Source organism: Mytilus californianus, unplaced genomic scaffold (genome assembly GCF_021869535.1).
Source record: "Mytilus californianus isolate M0D057914Y unplaced genomic scaffold, xbMytCali1.0.p SCAF_6, whole genome shotgun sequence".
NCBI lineage: Eukaryota > Metazoa > Mollusca > Bivalvia > Mytilida > Mytilidae > Mytilus > Mytilus californianus.
The window spans coordinates 29094642-29114506 of NW_026262712.1; positions in this window are offsets into that span (position 1 = coordinate 29094642).

A 19865-nucleotide genomic window follows, 5' to 3' on the forward strand; every position below is an offset into this window, starting at 1 on the left:
GGTTGGGAAGAAAGATTTAGATAGCGAACTATCATAAGCTGTTGAGTATTGTTATTTGGTTTTTTTTATGAATGATGAGGACAAAAGAGTCTTTGATTGTGATATATTGATGAGCTGTAAAAGTAGTACAAAAATATTATTGGTCTAGTAGTAAAATTATTGATGGTTTAGTATTAAATTTTATTGTTTATTAAGGATGTAGTTAGGTGAATATCAAAAAATCTTGAATTTAGAAATTAGTTAAGGAATAAAATAAGCTAAAAATATAGATAGGTTTTTGGAACTCCTTTTTGAGATATTTGATTTTTAAAATATTGGCTGGAAAAGGCTGACTCATTTTACCTCATATTTAGCATTGGCATTATGTGGTACTCAAATCGTAAGAAAACAATCTAGAATCTGCTTTAATTTTGGTAATGACAAATGCAAAATATTTTACCCTATATCGTAGGAAAAAACCCAAGGAGTCCAAACATCAGACAAAAATTTCTAAACCTGATATGACTACACCCTTCAAGCCTCTTGTTGGGTTATTGATTACCATACTAATTAATTCAAGATATTTTTATTAAAAGAAGATTAGAAACACCAGAAAGGTATCTTATTGAAATGATCAAATAAGATTGGCTCTGTCAACCCTCTTGCTGCCGCTCACTTTTATGTGGTTACATTTCATTTTCTAGGAAATACAGCGACTGGACGTATGTGACATCACAATGCCCTTATTACTTTGACGTCATGCAATTATGATGTCATGCCCTGATGATATTATATTGGAGAAGAAAAAGATTACAAAATATAATCTTCAGTGTTTTATTTGAAACTCTTGAGATACAGTTATGAACAGAATAAAAAAATATGGACATATGTATCCCTCCTGCGCAGTCTGTGTGAACACATGTGTCCCTCCAGCACCAAGAGGGTTCAATAGGTATACATGTATGCTATGTTTTTGTCTTATATCAAACTTAGTTTTGAAGCCAAATCTACCATTGTGCTACTTAATTTACAGCTTTTCTAGACTGTGGGCAACTACACTGAGACTTATCTATTTTGAAAACTAATGTTAATCTATTAGAATAACGTTTTTGTAACCTTAGTTTGCTGTCTCATTGAGATATACCTGACACCAGCCTTTATTCAGAGTGAGAGGTCAACTTTTCATTTTGTCTTAATGCATAGACGATCATAGACAAGTTGCCATACTTTGTGTTAGGTTTGATATTGCCTTGCATCTTATTCATATTCTTATTTGGAATAAAATTGAGAATGGAAATGGGGAATGTGTCAAAGAGACAACAACCCGACCATAGATCAGACAACAGCCGAAGGCCACCAATGGGTCTTCAATGCAGCGAGAAACTCCCGCACCCGGAGGCGTCCTTCAGCTGGCCCCTAAAAAAATATGTATACTAGTTCAGTGATAATGGACGCCATACTAAACTCCAAATTATACACAAGAAACTAAAATTAAAAATGATACAAGACTAACAAAGGCCAGAGGCTCCTGACTTGGGACAGGCGCAAAAATGCGGTAGGGTTAAACATGTTTTTTGAGATCTCAGAACCTACTTGTTATAGTAGATATGATAATGACAACCACAGTATTCATGTAGATCAGAAGTTGTAAGTGTCTTTTCTCTCTAACCTCTAAACAGGAGATCTCTCTTGAGAAAACTTTCTGGTCAACTATTTAACATTTTATTCTTAATAGTATGCAGTTCAACTATAATGTTATAATAAAAAAAATCAATGATTAATATTACAATCTCTGTAATCTATTTGTTATTTAATTCATTATTTTATAAAAACAATATGTTAGTCAGAGTTAGCTCTTTGTATCGAGTAGAAACATTATTTGTTGATAAATTGTAAATCTGTATAAAACAAACAAAATACTTACATTAGAATGATAGTGATTGTACAATTATGAACATAGGTAGAAAACTCAAAATTATTTGAAAAATGAAAGCAATCTTTACCCTCAGTGCTCATAAGCAATTTGATTTCTTAAAAGGAAGAGATTTTACCGCCTTGTCAGGAGAATGATCTTCAGAAGATCTTCAAAGACTTTTTTAAACTGTTAAGTAGCCTCCATGTTTTTTTTTGAGAGAAATGACACCTATTAAAACTCACTGTGATTAATTTTGAAACTCCAGGAAGGAATTTCATTCTTATATTATAAAAAGTCCCATCAAAGTTTTTCAATAATATATTCATATCTGGCTACAAGTATGTTTTGTTTTTTGTAAAATTTGTATTTTTTAGCCATATATGAACATATTAATGAAAAATCTGATATAAATAAAGCAATAGTAAGTATTTATTTTTTTTGCTGTTTTAATTGTTATATTGTTATTGATTTTTCATTTTTCCCAAGTCAATTCAAAAATAATATTTTTCTGTGAGTGGAAATAATTCAATTGGGTTAACGTCCTGCCTTTGTAATGCATACAACGGAGTATATGCTGTTGTACAATGGTGTTTAAAGATTTTTCAATTATTGAACTATACATACAGGCAAACATAAATGTCATTTGTAAAAACTAAAATAATTTGCTGTTATATCAGTTTTATCTTCAGTTAATATTTTGATCCAACTTGTTTAAATGATGTAAATTGTCTTTATTTTAAAATTAGATTTTTTATGTAACTGTAGAATCATATATTTTTATATGTATACAATGGTTAATAAAAATAAAATGTGGCAGAAAATTGTGTTTTTTTAACATTTTCTCAATTAATACCAAACTATTTAAGGAGGTAGACCTAGGTTACTGGAAATAACTGGTAAAATCATCAGTACATTTGTGTCAGCCATTTTCATAAATATATTCTAAGCTTCTATGATACATAGATTATTTTCAATCTGTTTCAGGTAAATGCTTAAATTCATTGATGAAACTTGCCTTTACAAACGCATAACTGATTTAAAGATATATCTTCCTGAACCAAGGTCTTACCCCCTAATATATCATGTTTATGATCAGAAATACAAGAAGGCTGCCACAGTTGTCACATCCTTGTTGGATGTACATGTATGTAGAATATTTGACTGCTTACCTGGAAGGAAGAGTCATATTCCTGATTATGTCTTCATATAAAGTCACATGTTATTTTAATAGTTGCGTATTTTACATTGATATTGTTCATCAATTTATAAAAGTCTATGTTAGATAACTTTGTTCCTTATGAGGTGATGATGGGGATTACAGAATATAGATATGTAGATAATAATTGGCAAAACAAAAATAGAGAATAGATATAAGATGTGTTATGAGTGCCAATGAGACAACTCTCCATCCAAGTCACAATTTGTAAAAGTAAACCGTTATAGGTCAAAGTACGGTCTTCAACACTGAGCCTTGTGATGTTACACTATTGTTTCAGATAAGGAGGAAGGTTGGTACCTATTTAAACGTTTAAACCCGCAGCATTTGTTTGCACCTGTCCTCACTCAGGAATCTGATGTTCAGTAGTTGTCGTTTGTTGATGTGGTTCATAAATGGTTCTCGTTTCTCGTTTTTTATATAGATTAGACCGTTGGTTTTCCGGTTTTACACTGGTCATGTTTGGGGCCCTTTATAGCTTGCTGTTCGCTGTGAGCCAAGGCTGTTTAACAACGACAACTACTGAACATCAGATTCTTGACTTAGGACAGGTGCTAACAAATGTAGCGGGTTTAAACGTTTTAATAGGTAAACAATTTAAAAAAAGTAACAATAACCTTGAACAAAAAAGCCACAAAATACAATAATATACACAGGTAAATGAAAATAATTTTGTAGTTAGGTAGGTATATAGTTGATCAAACAAGTAAACAAAAAAATAATGATATACAGGAACAAACCGTATTACAGGCTTGGAACTGGCCTAAAGAGAATGTGGCGGGGCTAAACATGTGAAAAAACCGAGGAAAAAACCACAGCATTGTTAATGTATGACTTGTTATCTTCATTTGAATGCTGTGAAAAGCTGGTTAGGAAAGTATTATCATCATCCAAATATGACATTATCCTTTAGACCCTTTTATGGTACAAGATCATGTTTTTCTTGGACTATTTTCGATGTGTTTAGATTCGTATTTCTGTCTAGGAAAAAGATTAGTTGTAATTGGCGTTTAACTAGCTTTCAGTAATTGCGAGTACTCTTAGATCAGTACGTGTTTTTCTTACGAACTCATGAATAAATGCACCAGTAGTATACCGGTGTTCAAAAGTCATAAATCGATTGTGAAAAAACAAATCCGGGTTACAAAATACCGCGGGAAACAAATCAACTATAAGAGGAAAACAAAGGAACAATAGGAACAATGAAGTAGAACAAAAACAAACGCCAACATATATAGAAACGAACTATTTGATAACTACTGTCATATTCCTGACATGGTACAGAACATGTTAAGAAAAAATGGTGGGTTGAACCTGGTGAAATAGCTAGCCAAACCACCCGCTTTGTGACAATGTAAAAATATATCGCTAAAATGACAACACTACGTGACAGGAATACACCACAAACTCACGCATTAACAGGTCCTTTGTAAATGATGTTTTTATGGAATGGGCTGATATCTGGACTTTCTCTATAACACAAAGCAAGTTAAAAAGCAAAATCTATAAAGTGTATATCTTAATCTGTTTACTTACCAGTTCTATGTATTGTGTACACATTATTGATAACCTAAAAGTTTGTTTACACGCCTATGATTTTCGAGTTAAAATTTTGCACATTTCTTCATTCTAGTAGTCTCTTTTCAAGTATCATGTAACTGATTAGATCTGAGGAGCGTCAGGACAAATCAAAATGTTTGTGGGGAGTGACACGAGGATGTTCAGTTCCCAAATCACGCTGTTGTATATTATTATCCCACTTCCAACTTTTCCCCGGATACCACATTTTCCTCCTATATCCCACAACCCTACTTTTTAAATCCCTTATTTACCAAATCCCCACTTTTCAAGCCCTATATCCAATAACTATAAAGCGTCCCCCCTATTTCAAGGCGAGCACAAAACCAACGAGACTTGTATCTTTACTACGTATGATTTATATATATCAGGTGATTGGATTAATTTATATACATCTTTTATATCTAAATGAACATGGTGTGATATTTTCTGACATTATTTTTTAGATGTTAACGTCATTTAATTCCAACCATGAATTATCAGCTGAATGCATTAACCAATCAAATCTGATACCAAAATCCGTCAAATTATCAAGGATTCATTGTTTTCATCTTAATTATCAATAATTTGTTTTTATATGCATATATTATTCAGTGAAAAATCAGTTTGTAGCATTTGTCAACATGTTGTTCACACTGTACGCACGGACTCCATTTTGGATGAATATTGTGGCAGGACCAACAATTTCATATATTTCCATTGTGATGAACATAATTATCTTTGTGACTTTATTTCATAAAAAAATACGGACACCTACAACAGTAGTAATGCAAGGATTGGCTTTGGCTGACGGACTCACTGCGTTGTGTACATATGGATTTGAACCTATTTTCAAATTGCATTACGAGGAGATCGGAAATTCTACTTCTAAATTATTACTCCCGGAAGTACATCCTGTACGTCATATGTTCACAGCTAAAATAGAAGAGATGAAGAGGCTTGTTGTTCTTCGGTTTCCGTACTGCGTGATGCATTACTGTCTATCAAACCTAGTAGAAATATTTCACCTTGTGTCTATACTGTTAACAACATGCCTTGGGTTACAAAAATTCCTAGCTGTGGCATGCCCGATATGGAGCAGAACTCAGATCACTGTCAAAAGATCTGCAATTGTTTGCGTGACGTGTTTTTTGTTAACTGTGACGGTATCGATGCCCAGATTATTCGTTGTTAGTCTAAGTCGTGGGAAGGAAGGAGATATATGTTTAGTCTCTGAACCACACCAGACCATTCAAAAATATGTTCTAGCATACTACCAAATCTTTTACGCCATTATATTAGTTTTTGCAGTATTAACAATGCTAATATCAACATGTTTTATCATATTTACACTTTGCCGCCGAAAAAGTGTTCGCGGACATGTCACTGCTTCCAGGGCTGAAAAAAAATCTTGCATACTAATTGTGTGTGTGATGGCGGTCTTTTTTCTTTCAGAAGTCCCAAGAATTTTTGTAAGCGCAACTCTTTTCAGTACCTATAGATCAAATTTGGACAGGACGAATGTTGCCATGCATCTGACAAATACCAAGCAGGTCCAAACACATTTAGAATGTCTTCTTGATTTTCCCGAAAATTTCCAAAGATTTAGCTATAAAGGAAATCTTTCGTGTAATTCTGATTATAATGAAATCCCATCATGGTATAAAGTAAATGTGACAAAAGAAATTGATGCTTTTTTTGGTGTATTCAATAGATACTTTACTGCAAGTAACTTTAGGAAAGTTGCCGATATCTATTTTAAAGATCAAGTCAAGCAAGTATATTATGAATATCTTATTGACGACCAAATAGATTTAAATTTACTGAAAGTTACGGAAACTGCTAAAGCTTTCCAGCAAAATGCTTTTGACGTTGCTGTAGAGTTGTATTGCGCAAATGCTTCTCCGAATATTATTAAGACACTGCTTAAAAAATTTTCATATAAATTACACATCTGTGGAATTGTAAAATTATTCGATCCTTCATTAATACTGGGATCTACCCCGTACAGCGAACCACTGAACTACATACTGAATATTGTCTCAGGACAAATTGACATTACATTGGAACATCTCAAACTTCTCACTGGAATTTTAAAATTTTCAATGATCATTGGCTGTGGTTCAAACTTTCTAATCTATATAATTATGAGCAAAAAAATGAGAAATGCTTTGAAAAAGACATTCAGATGCGGAGATAATCAGGATGCCCGAGCAGTTGCAATGGAGATGCAAAAAAGAAGATGAAAACACCAGATTAGAAATTTTAAGAACTCTAAAAGGGGATATCGGACTCTATAATCTGAATATCTTCTGTTGGTGAAGTGTTGAGACATTTGTGCTCACCCTTGAAGCACGGAATTTTCAAAAGTGGGCGGTTGCAGTTGGAAAAGAGCGAAGACAGTCATATTTTCGTGAACTTGCAAATGATTTTCGCAACCCGGAATGCACCCCTCTAGATCCGCCATAAAGATAGGATATTATCCAACACTTCTTGATTTTATATATTTAGTGTATTTACAAAACCTTTAGCCATTATATGTTTTCTATATTAATTAAATTTAAAATAGTATTCAATTACATCGTCTTTTTAGCCTAAAATGAATAGTGTAGGTACATTGATTTTTATTATATTCTTTCTCATATATCAAAGACTAAAGCGAAGAAAAAACAAACAAATAAATGTTGAAACAATACAGATGAGGTCGTCCTTTAGAAAATCCCTAGAGTACAACACGGGACAGAGTCAACGAAAAGAGAAAAAGACTAGCTGATGATGTACTGCAATTACTAGTAATCACAAAACTATGTACGTATGTATGAGAAAAGCAGATAACACTGAACATAAACTCATGATAGATCGATACAGGATTAAATTTTGTACGCCAGACGATCGTGTTATCTACAAAAGACTCATCAGTAACGCTGGAATAAAAAAAGTTAAAAAAGGCAAAAAAAAAATACGAAGTTGAAGAGCATTGAGTACCCAAAATTCCTATCATTGACCTTGATCAATCTTTAGAATTAGAGATTTGCTTTGATGCTGCAGAATTGATAGCATGCAGCTAAAAGACTGTAATTATTGAAATCAGTGTCGACTGAAAAATGACCGAACTTGAAAAAACAAAATACTAGTATTCTCAAATTCTTTATCCCGTACATTTGAGTGATGAAAATAGATGATAAGTGACAAACCACCAAACGTTAAGTCTCGAGCGCACCTGGTGACATTTAACCTTGAAACACATGTCGTAGCACGTTTACGGAGACACACCACCACATATTTCACAGTGGATAATCTATAACAAAATAATTTGTCTTTGAAAATAGAAAAAAAAAGTTCCTAAAAGAGGGACGAAAGATATCAGAGGGACAGTCAAACTAACAGATCAAAAACAAACTGACAACGCTATGGCCAAAATTTAATGACAAACAGACAAACAATAGTACAGATGACCCAACATAGAAAACTAAAGACAAAGCAACACGAACCCCACTAAAAACTGGGGGTGATCTCAGGTGCTCCCGAAGGGTAAGCAGATCTTGCTCCACATGTGGCACCCGTCGTGTTGCTTATGATATTACAAATCCGGTAGATAGTCTAATTCGGTAAGTCACATTCGTGAAAAGGGAAGGGTATTGTAGTTACGACATAAGGAACATACATGTATCCGATATCATCTGTGAAACGGTTATTCCATAACGGTCAACCAACTCGTGATATCGTCCGTAAAATTTACGAAGGGATGATTTCAACTTCACCATTTGGAACTCTTGGTTTAATAGCTTCCTTGTGAGAAGCAATCCACTATCAAGGAAATCATGATAGGAAATACTAGCCCGGGAATATCGTATCAATTGGGAGATATATACTCCGTATGCAGGCGCTGCTGGAATGTTTCTACATAGAAATGGAAAGTTCACAATTGGGAAGCTGAAATCATCTCTTTTGTCGTAAAGTTTTGTTTTCAACCGACCCTCATTGTCAATTTCTAGATGTAAGTCAAGATATGAGGCAGATTTAACTGCATCTGTTGTATCCTTTATCTCAAGTTCGATGGGATAGATGCTTTGAACATAATCACCAAATTTTTAATTATTTAGTGAGAGAACATCATCTGTATAGCGGAAAGTAAAGTTAAAGGATAGTGCTTACTTCTTTTCTTTCTTCCTAAGGGGTTCCTGTATGAAGTCAGCCTCATAATAATAAAGAAAAAAGTCGGCAAGAAGAGGGACACAATTGGTTCCCTTTGGAATTCCGACAGTCTGTTGAAAAACACGCCCTCCAAACGCAACAAATATGTTGTCAATCAAGAAATCAAGCATCTTGATAATGTCAGTTTCAGAGAAATTTTTGTTTGGATCAGAGTGATTCTTTACAAAGTAGGATTTATCCCTCCCCAAGACAAGATACTTGTATCTACGTTCGCCATTCTTTTTAATGAAACAAAGTGATACCAACTCTTTCAATTTGTTTTTTAGTTTGGAATGGGGAATACTTGTGTAAAGTGTAGAAAAGTCAACTGTTTTAATACTATTGCAAGATGAGAGAGTCTTAGATTGTATGTACTCTAAAAGATCTTTGGAATTTTTTAGTAACCACATCTGATTCACGCCACCTTTAGAATAGGCAGTTTCACAATAACTTTGGAGCCCGGCTTTGATTGCTGATAAAATAGATGTTAATAATTTAGAAAGAGGTTTCGTGGAGCACTTGGAAGACCAATCAATATACCGTTGTTTGTAAGGACACTTATGTAGTTTAGGTATCCAATACAGTGATGGACGATCCAGTTCTTCATCTTTGGTTGAAATTCCAAAGGAACATAGAACAGACCTATGATTATCCAGGATTTCCTCTTTGGTAAGTGTCGTGAGGGTATATGTTGAGTTTCCAAATGAATTGTCAATACTTATTTCATTTATCAAGCAGTTTATGTAATGATATTTACACACAAAAACAATGTTGTTTGGGGCTTTATCTGCGGGGAAAACAACATATTTGTTATGGAGGTAGGACAAGTGTTTTGCAATATTTGGGTCTTTAAAAATTGACGTAGCGTGGGTATTGATAGACCCATTTAGTTTCTTAATTCGGATTTGTATCAACGACTTCACAGCCTTAATCCATTCGGAAAGAGTATCTACGTCTTCTTTCTTGTGTTTAGCCTATTGCCTTGCATAATCCTCGACTGAATCAATCAGTATTTTGAAGTTGTATTTCCAATTGATGGATTTAGGCTCACGATATTTCGAAACTTTGGATTACAAATTTCGCAGGGAAGTGTTATTGAAAATGTTGAGGTCTCCGGTAATAACGTGACCATCCGGATTATATGTGAATTGGGAACTAGCACAGCTGCAATCAGGAGGTTTAGACTTGAAGTCGTCAATGTTGAGATCCTGCAAAACGTGTTTGTAATTGAAAATTTTAGTTGTAATTGGTTTGGTATAGGTATAAGAAATTATTGGTACAGACTGATCTTTAAAAAAAGGAGGTATTTTCGATTGAACTAATTTATGATGAAGGATATTGCCTAAGTATTTTTCAATGCGAACTGGTTTGCAAAGTCTGTGACCTGCAATATCCGAAACGATAGCTGTAAGTTTGTATTGGTTTGAATGAGGGTTTGTAACAATGGTTTACAAACATAAATTGAACAGAGAATGAAGTTTTGAAAGGGGTAATGAATAAAGTTTCGTGAGAATGTGATGAATACCTAACGGCTTTTGTATAAATGGCAGCAAGTCATTAATAGAGACATCATGCACATCCTAAACAAGCAGTGACAAGAAAAACAATGGGAGCATGAAAAGTCAATTGATACACAAACCGATAATAAAATCAGATTCTATATATCAAAGGATTTACAGAATAGTACATAATGGGCCAATACTACAGAAAACGGGGGAAAAAGAATAGAAAAAGTAGGCCTACAAAAATAAAGAATAGAGAATAATGCGGTGCTGAAATATAAAGAATAGAAAATAACGGGGTGCTGAAAAATAAAGAATAGAGAATAACGGGGTACTAAAATATAAAGAATAGAGAAAAATAAATAAAAATATAAACACCAAGGCCCCTTAATTCAGACCCTAATATGAACACTCTTAAAGGGTTACAGTATTCAAAAATCCAAACAAGGAACTCTTGCAGATACACAGATACAAAAATCAAATTTTAGTTTACTTCAAATTAGTCATCAAACCTGCATATAACGGTCACTATTTGGACTAGAGAAACAGACCTAATAAAAGAGTCATCAAATTTGCATATACCGGTTATCATCTGGACTAGGGAAACATACCTAATTAAAGAGTCATCAAACCTGCATATAACGGTCATCATCTGGACTAGAGAAACAGACCTAATAAAAGAGTCATCAAACCTGCATATAACTGTCATCATCTGGACTAGAGAAACAGACCTAATAAAATAGTCATCAAACCTGCATATAACGGTCATTATCTGGACTAGAGAAACATACCTAATAAGATAGTCACCAAACCTGCATATAACGGTCATCATCTGGACTAGAGAAACAGACCTAATAAAAGAGTCATCAAACCTGCATATAACGGTCATCATCTGGACTAGGGAAACAGACCTAATAAAAGATTCATCAAACCTTCATATAACGGTCATCATCTGGACTAGAGAAACAGACCTAATAAAAGAGTCATCAAACCTGCATATAACAGTCATCATCTGGACTAGAGAAACAGACCTAATAAAAGAGTCATCAAACCTGCATATAACAGTCATCATCTGGACTAGAGAAACAGACCTAATAAAAGAGTCATCAAACCTGCATATAACGGTCATCATCTGGACTAGGGAAACAGACCTAATAAAAGATTCATCAAACCTTCATATAACGGTCATCATCTGGACTAGAGAAACAGACCTAATAAAAGAGTCATCAAACCTGCATATAACGGTCATCATCTGGACTAGAGAAACAGACCTAATAAGATAGTCACCAAACCTGCATATAACGGTCATCATCTGGACTAGGGAAACAGACCTAATAAAAGAGTCATCAAACCTGCATATAACGGTCATCATCTGGACTAGGGAAACAGACCTAATAAAAGAGTCATCAAACCTGCATATAACGGTCATCATCTGGACTAGGGAAACAGACCTAATAAAAGATTCATCAAACCTTCATATAACGGTCATCATCTGGACTAGAGAAACAGACCTAATAAAAGAGTCATCAAACCTGCATATAACGGTCATCATCTGGACTAGAGAAACAGACCTTATTAAAGAGGTGACCTTTGAGTTAAGGTTCATGTATCTTACTTCAGAGGGACAAACAGAGAGAAAACAGGTTTTCAACAAATAGAGGTGACCTTTTTAACAGGTTTGAATGCACTAAAACCCCAAACAAACCATTCCTACAGCATGTACAGATGCACAGATAAAAAAATAAAAAAATTCTTTACTTTAAAATTGTACTCAAACCCTAAAACTATTACCACAAGGTTGGTACAGCTGCTGGAGAACTGTTAGCACCAAGGGTGTACCAATAACCCGGTACCCAGTTCTTTTGTAGGGTCACAATATTTTGAGCTTGTTGGATTTGGCGCTCTCGTGTATCATGTGTATGCTATTTCGAAGAAAACTTTCACAAACTTTTTTTATTCCTAAGTTTTGGGTTTCGTGTATGCTTATTAGCAGAAGGTTGTTCGTGAAAAACGTACAAAAATCAGTATAATATATTGATAGCAAAAGTCCATGGTAAATCATTCCTTCATTATGTTTAGGGACACAGCGTAACATCGACCATACTGCAGAGCTAACAGATATGAAACTTCAAAATGTAAAAAAAAAAATATTTTAGAGAGATATTATAGTATGGAAAACCTTAATCCTCTATCGACATCTGATCATGTTAGAGATACATAACCTACTTCTACGTCTTGATAAAAATAAGGCGACGTGGTATGATTGCCAATGAGACAACTATCCACCAAAGTTCAAATGAAGTGGATGGAAGCAACTATAGGTAACCGTACGGCCTTCAACAACGAGAAAAACCCATACCGTATAGTCGGCTATGAAAGGCCACGACCACTGAACTACAGGCTCTTGAATAAGGTCAGGCACATAAAGAATGTGGCGGGGTAAAACATGTTTGTGAGGGCTCTTGTGTTCTCTTGTTCGTACAAATGTCCTGTTGTCTTTGATATTTTAATGCTTGTGTTTTTGTCTCTGGTTCAACTTATATTTTCAGGTTAACACGTTTGGTTTAAAATGGTCCCTTTAACATGTTATTTTGTCAAAATGGTTATTATAAAAAAAAATATATCAATAGGAGACACTTCGAGAAAGACGTGTTGGGTATATGTCAAGGAGACGGCAATGTAACGTCATTAAAACCCGAAAATGCATCTAAAGGTCAACATGTGATCTTTAACAATAGACGAGAGTCTTTTCAAAATGGAAATATGTCAATTGATCGAAGTCGTTAATAGAGACTTTTAAGACATGCAATCAACACAAAATTCCCTAAATATGTAGTAAGTTCATGAAGCTGTAAGGTTAAACTAGGTTTTGCAATCATCTCTCTCCCTGCTTAACTTCGATCATTGGAATAACAAAAAAAAAAAAAAAAAAAGTATAGAACGAACAAAAAAATCACTTCACAAAGTGCATCTTACTGTGACAACGGCATCAATTCTTTTAAGGTTTTTTATACCAGTGTTAAAATTCTTTTGTACGCATTAAACCGTGCATGTGGAACAGACAAGCATTACGTTGTGTGGAGCAAGTAGTAGCAAAATGCGTAAGTATTCGATTTATAGGTTTTTTTGGTACTTGCTTCTGTGATAAGTTTCTTCAAGATGTACGCCCGAATTATTTCTGCGCCATCTAGCGGTCAAGCAGTCGCAGATCGCGACTGACATTATTCGGGTTATCATGAAATTGAAAATAACAAAATTTTTATTTATGAATCATATTTTAGTAGAGAATGCATAATACATAAAAGTAGGTGAAAATGAAGAAAGTTTCGTGTATCTGCATGGGAACTTTTGCAATTCAAGCTTATGAAGCAAATTCATTTGGCTTGAAAAGAATATGAAATATTGTTAAAATCTATCTAAAGGGAAATACGGTGTATAGTAGAAATGAAAAAAATAAGAAGGTATTGTCAAAACTTATTTATGATTAACTAGAACACACCTGCGAAGTACTAATGCCTTATTTTTAGCCTGGATTTTTAGTATTAGTATTGTCATCTGATAAAGTCACGCTGATTATAAGGTGCACATTTTTCTCTGCTTTCAAAATCTTTCTGTTTGAACTCGTCCTGGTTTTCTTATTACAATAGACTTACTATAAAATAAATTTAATTTTTCAACTAATTAACCAAAATTAATAGTGGTATTGAGGTGGAAGAAAACAAACTTGTTAAATAGAGTACTATAGTGTAACATAGATATAAAACAACTACTGGAAGAGTTCCATTTTCTCCTGATAGAGGAGGGATCAACAGAAGGTATCAGGTTACAACCGGAAACTACATGTACCATATACTATTGGTATTGGTATCGGATTCGACCCGGAACTTGTTAATTATTATGTGGAACATCATTGTCCTATATTAGTTATACTAGTATATAAAGTTGAATTTTTTGATTCGTCGTGTTTACGTCATGCCGGCTAACAAATTGGACTTCGTTATTTTAGTGGAAAAGATGATGAATTTAAGATTAGGAGGATGATGGAGTTTCTGGAATTTTTTTTATATCTTTGTATATGATAGTTTGGAATAACACACATAACATTGGGGAATAGGTTTGAACATTTCCATTTTTATAATCTTTAATATAAAAAATATTTGAAAATGTTAAACAGTCGCAAAGTGACAGACTATATCGCCCTGGACATCTGGGAAATACATAACGAAAAAAGTAAATCTATAGAATATATCTATTTGCAAGAGCTTTGAGAATCCATTATGTTGGTTAGAAGAATAAATCAATATAATTATGAATTTAACCGACTCAAATATGATTCAGATCACGTTGTCTCGGAATAAATGAAGTGTTTCTTTTCATATTCTTTACAATTGGGTTCTAGTAATGCTCTTTGATAATATCCTACATGGTAGTAATCTAGGGTGATAGCTCGGATAAGTTAATGTAAACTTGAAACATCCCAAGCAAGACTAATCATCCGAGCTATTACACTATCTTACTTATTCAAAGTGGCATTCTTTGTTGTCTCATCAACTCGATCACCACCAGACACCAACATGACGTAGAAGTTAAAAACAACAGGTCACCGTACGGTCGTCAACAATACCGCATAAAACATTAAACATAGACTTGAACGACGTACGAAGGATGGAGATTCACTGTTTGTAAAGCTCGCACGTGATTGTTATGTTCTGAAAATTGCATCAAACGGGTCATTTGTGAATGAATTGAATGATGTGTTAACAAATAATAATACAAACGCCAACACTATCAACGAAAACTCAAATGACTTTCTAAACGTACCGAACTTGAATATTAATGAAAATATCTGTCAAATCGACCGTGATTTGATCACCTATAGGGGGACATATATATAAGATAGCGAATTTTTAAACAAAGCTGTAACAACAATATCAGAAAACAACACAAAATTGTACGATGTAACTACAAAACATGCATCTAGATTACAAAATCTCCAAAATGAAATGAACATAATTAGAAATGGAAAAATAGTTAAAAATTATTCCCAAGTAGAGGAGCGTCTAAATGCTGTCGAAAATTGTTTTGTCGAGAAATCGAACTTAACTTCAGACGTTACAGAATTGTCGCAGGTAGTCAGCGATTTAGCAAATTCTCTAGCCGACTTAAAGCAAGGTCAGCAACAACATGTCAAGGACATAACGCTATTGAAGGCCTCGATCAAAGATTTACGATAGAATGTTCGAAACGATTCGTTGCGTATTAATACTATAACAGATCAAAGATTGAACAGTGTATGCGCACTCAAGCAAAAGTTGAGCTTATAAATGAAAAACTAAAAGATAGTGATCCGGCATATGAACATCTCGAAACTTTGGTATCCTCGTGTAGTGAATCAGTGTCCGATCTTAGGAAAAAAGTTATTAATGTCGTGACGAGAAAACTTTTGCAGATGCCATAAAAGCCAACCTACAAAAGCAAAACATTGAATGTGAATTTGTTCGTCAAACCCCTTAGATTTTGAACACAATGGTGTGAATAGCTGCATAAATCGATCAACTGAAAACTCAGTTAATCTACCGATATCACAAGGTCCGCTCAGTGTACCTGTACATACAACAAGCAACAATAGTAAAAGACTGCTTCACATCGAAAACGGTTGTTCGGCTTCAAATGCTAACTGTGAGACTTCACGAATGATATGCTTCAGTCGGAACAAGCTTATATAATCCTCAACAAAAGTAACAAGTTTCATGGTAGTCGAAAAAATCGAGTTGATAGATATTTTGTATAGCATAGACTCAACTGAACATGACATGAAATCGTTTCTAGAAGAAAACGGTGTACTTTACACGTTTCTGGGATTTTTTAATAGCAGATATGGATCGTCGTTTTCCGCCCAACTTAATGTTGTGAACAATGACAGCAGAATAGTACTTGATTGCGCTTTTTGGACTACTGGTATTCGAGTGTGATGATAGATTCCGAAAAGTAAATTTAATGTGAAACATGAAAATGTCAAAGTTGATCCATAAGGAACCTCTGATAATGTATAAGCAACTCACGAAAATATAAAAATATGACAGAAAAAATAAACATAATGTGTTGGAACTGTAAAGGCGTCATGTCGGCTGTTCCTTATCTAACTAGTTATTTGGAAAAATACGATATCAACATTTGCGCATTATCTGAACACTGGCTTCGAAAATGTAACATACACTTTCTTTAACAGATTCATAGCAAATACAAAATTTATGCTAAAAGCGTTGACGAACTCTGACTAACGACACAGAAATTTACTAATTACAGAAAAGGTGTTGCATTGTTAGTCTCATCGAATATCGATCGTAATGTGGTTCATGAAATTGATGTTGATTCTGATAGGATTATTGGTATTATTCTGTAAAATGCATCTGCCCGATGATGTGACTATTTTCTTCTTCTGTTTACTTTTCTGCTGCTTCTCTCTCCATTGAATTGTTTAAAGAATATGTAGATTTACTGCACGAACTTTATTCCGTATAGAGTCAAAATGGCATAGTAATATTTACTGGTGATTTTAATTGTAAAGTTCAAGGACCATGAGTCAGTGGTGTTCAAGACAATCGGAGCAAACATTTGCGAAGAGTTTTAGATAAATTTACCTTAACATCATTAAAAACACAAACTTTATGTACGCCTATATACACTTTTCAGGGCTACGAAAATGGGCCTTTCTCAACAATAGATCATATAATTGTTCCAGATAACATACCTTTCAAACCGGAAAATGTAAATATTTTTGATGATCAGGGACTGAACTTATCCGATCATATTCCTATTATGTGCACCTTTAATCTAGGCGATTCACTTATTCGTCTAAATCCGTCTAATACTTCAACAAACATAGCCTGGAACAAAGCTCTATCAAATGATAGTTTAACCGATTATGCGTTTGCTGTTTAGCAAAACAATTTTACAGTAGATACGAATCAATCTGACATAGAAAAATATTATTCTGAAATAGTCAACGGTCTCGTTCTAGCTGCAAAAGATACCCTTCCTATCGTTAATCATAGAGACATTGGAAACCATATTGAAATGATCAGTTAACGGAGTTACATAATGTCATAATTCAACGTCGAATTGTATGGACCAGTGACCATAGACCTCGTGGCAAAGACTATGAGTCGTATTCGACGCATAAAGATTCAAAGAAATGTTTTAGGAATGAACTTCGTCGAGTCTATGACGATTATGTAGCCTAAATGTCTAATAATATTGAAAAATCTATCGACTAAGATAACGCTTAGCATGGTGTATTGTAAATAGTCGTCGATCAATGAATACATCTGAAAGACTACTGAATTTGAACAATAAACAATAAATAACCCCGAAAGCGTTTGTGCTGAATTTGCAAATCTTTTTGAAGCAATCGCCAAAACTTCAGATCATACTGACGATAAAGTCAACATTAAACTTTTGAATCTTATTCGCAATCGATGTGATAAAGACCCGATTAGACCCGTGTATTTTGAAGAACTATCGAAACTTGTGATCAACTTGCCAAATGGGAAAGCGTATGTGCTTGATGGAATATCCTAGAATAAGAATAAGAATATTTATTGAATCCAATTAAAGGGCCTGTTTTCGAGCATATACATATATATATAGTATTAATTATACAGTAATTTTTAAGATATATTACATTAAAAATAAAAAATTAAATAACTATACTCCATACCAGATGGTGTTTAATGATAAAAATAAAATAGAATATTAATCCTCTCTATTACAAAAAAAATAAATAAATAAACTACATGTAAATTTAGTTTTTGGAAAGCAAATTTTCTCTTATTTCAAAACAAGTACCAATAAATCTTGAGACAGACATATTAACATTTTTAGACTCACAGGACATTAACCAAATAAACTGTTCGTACTTTGAAATATAAGGCAAGTTTTTACATTGAATGCATGCTTCATTAATGTCAGAAACCTTTATTATGTCAAAACTTTGATCACAATCCAAATTCAGATAGTATCAAGCTTGAAAATTGTGTCCAAATTTGCCCTAACTGTTCAGGGTTCGACCACTGCGGTCGTATCAGGCTGCGCTCAGCGAAGCATGTTATTAAAATTAGAGTTATCTTCCTTGAATCAACTGCAATCAATGCTTTATACAATGCATTGTTTAATTTTGCCCTCCACTGATAAAACACAGATCAAGTTGAGTTTGGGTAGTGTCACTTTAACCATTATTGAGCTATGCCCCTTTATAAGTCGCAAAATTGCAAAATTTTTAGTTTCCGTTCTGTAACTTAAGTTTGCCCCAACCAAACATGAAACCTATACACAATACTTATTACCACAAAACTAAGATCAAGTACAAATTTGGGTAGAGTCACTTATATTGTTCTTGAGTTATGTCCCTTTATAATGTTGTATGCAAGCGGGGGCATCATCTGTGTCCATGGGGACACATTCTCCATTTATTTTATTAAAATTTATATAAGTAATGGATGGTGTATGAATCTGTTATAAAAATAGGTTCAACTACAAATGTATAATCATGATCAAAGGCTAGCAAAATGCTATTAAATGTTTTATTTAAAAATTCACAAAATTGCAAAATGAAAGCAATCTTGACCCTTGAGTGATCACAAGCACTTTGATTAATGGTATTTCTCAGAAACTTAGGTACTTGACTTAATCAATATCAAATACAGTTTGTTTAAATTATCAGGTTTCTTTTATGCAGATGTCTTAGAATATCAGTGATGATTTATTAGTTTTTTAGCTAGAAATTGCAGTATTTGAGGTAATCTAGTGGAGGAGAAAGGGAAAACTTATAGTCATTAGTCTAAGTCATTGAAGCTGCCTAGGATAATAGCTATAAACAGATTATCAATGGCCTTTCAAACTCAATGAAGTTTCTTGGCTACATCTCGTTTCGGGGCTTTTGCCCCTTAATGAGAGAATAGACGAAAAACTCCCTATGGTTTTTTCTCAGAATCATCCATAATCCTTTAATATCATAGCACTTTGCGTGTTTTTTTCACATAACAAAACATTTATGTTCTTATAATATTTTCCAAACTGTGTGAAAATTCCTGTTAGTCTTATAGTTGTTATGAGTTTTATGTTAATAACCCTGTGTCAAACTTACATTGTTGGGTATAATCATTCTGTATATTCAAAGTCAGTATACTGTATTTTAAAATGGTTGGGAAGAAAGATTTAGATAGCGAACTGTCATAAGCTATTGAGTAGTGTTATTTTTTTTTTTATGAATGATGAGGACAAAAGAGTCTTTGATTGTGATATATTGATGAGCTGTGTAAAAGTAGTACAAAAATATTATTGGTCTAGCAGTAGAACTATTGTTGGTTTAGTAGTAAAATTTTATTGTTTATTAAGGATGTAGTTAGGTGAAATTAAAAAAATCTAGAATTTAGAATTGACACTATAAGTCAAATGAGCATTAGTTAAGAAATAAAATAAGCTAAAAATATAGATAGGTTAT